Below are 1,055 nucleotides of genomic sequence, written 5' to 3' on the forward strand. Positions count from 1 at the left end.
ACGTGGTGTATTTGTGACTTGGGAGATTCAATCCTATAGCCTCTCGGGCTTGAAGGAAATCATACCAGGCATTTTCTTAGCTATCAATCATTTACACAAAATAATCTAGGCAGATAGGGGTCGTGGAAGAAACCTGACCAACTTACTGAGGCTACACACTAGCTGGAAAAAGATAGGCTGGTTTTGTGGGATAGCTAAGCAAATCTTCCCACAAGTCTACTGGTGGGCATAGTTGGTCAGGAAGGTGATCTGTTGATTCATGTCGCTGCAGAACCTGCAGGTCGGCCACAGGGAGACTAGGAAAATGCTTTCCCTAGCTAGAACACTGCTTTTGGCCACTACCAAGAAATATTGTCAAGACTGGATTCAACAAAACATTGAAAGTCAGTGTTCACAGAAGACAGAAAGGGAAGAAGACATTCTCATAGCCCCTGACCTGTCAGATCCTGATGAAAAAATAGACATCATCACAAAACCAGAAAACACTGAACTAGTAGAGACACACGCACATGCACACACAGCCCCAGAACGCACACCTTCCTTCCATCAGTGGAGTACAGCTTGGCCACCCGGCACTGCATGACCTGTGTCAGGTGGTACAGAAAGGCGTCGAAGCTCTGGGTCACCCTCCGGCTCAAAAGGACCACATGCCTCGACTTTGGGTCGCCGTTCCGGAAGACCACGAGCCTCCGTGGGGGGCGGGGCACGCCTGGGGCAGCCATGGGGCCGCCTGCTGGCTGCAGGTGCGCATGCGTGCTTATGGACCTGCTGCTGAGCCAGGGACGAAGAGGCTGGCGGGCCTTTTCCAGGTCAACTGGCTGCACCTTCCTACCGTGGGAGCACAGGTATGCCTCTCCATCCTCCAGCTCCTCCAGCTTGGTGATGCTGTGCCTTCCACCAGGCGTGCTGATGTTCCGCACTCCAAAGGGCAGGGGCACCTTCCTAGACAGGTTATCCAGCAAGGCATCAAAGGTCTTAAAGGAACGAGGGTTGACCACCACCTGCACGCCACAGAATTGGGGGTCTCCACTCTTGTAGAAGCTGATCCGTTTAGC

The 1,055-nt window shown here is 52.6% G+C and overlaps 1 pseudogene; it reads right to left on the reverse strand.

Moving 5' to 3' along the window:
* Positions 1-536: 536 nt before the first annotated feature.
* Positions 537-1,052, reverse strand: LOC103728331 (annotated as a pseudogene).
* Positions 1,053-1,055: the final 3 nt, after the last annotated feature.

This window comes from Nannospalax galili, unplaced genomic scaffold (assembly GCF_000622305.1).
Source record: "Nannospalax galili isolate Female #2095 unplaced genomic scaffold, S.galili_v1.0 C48596403, whole genome shotgun sequence".
Lineage (NCBI taxonomy): Eukaryota > Metazoa > Chordata > Mammalia > Rodentia > Spalacidae > Nannospalax > Nannospalax galili.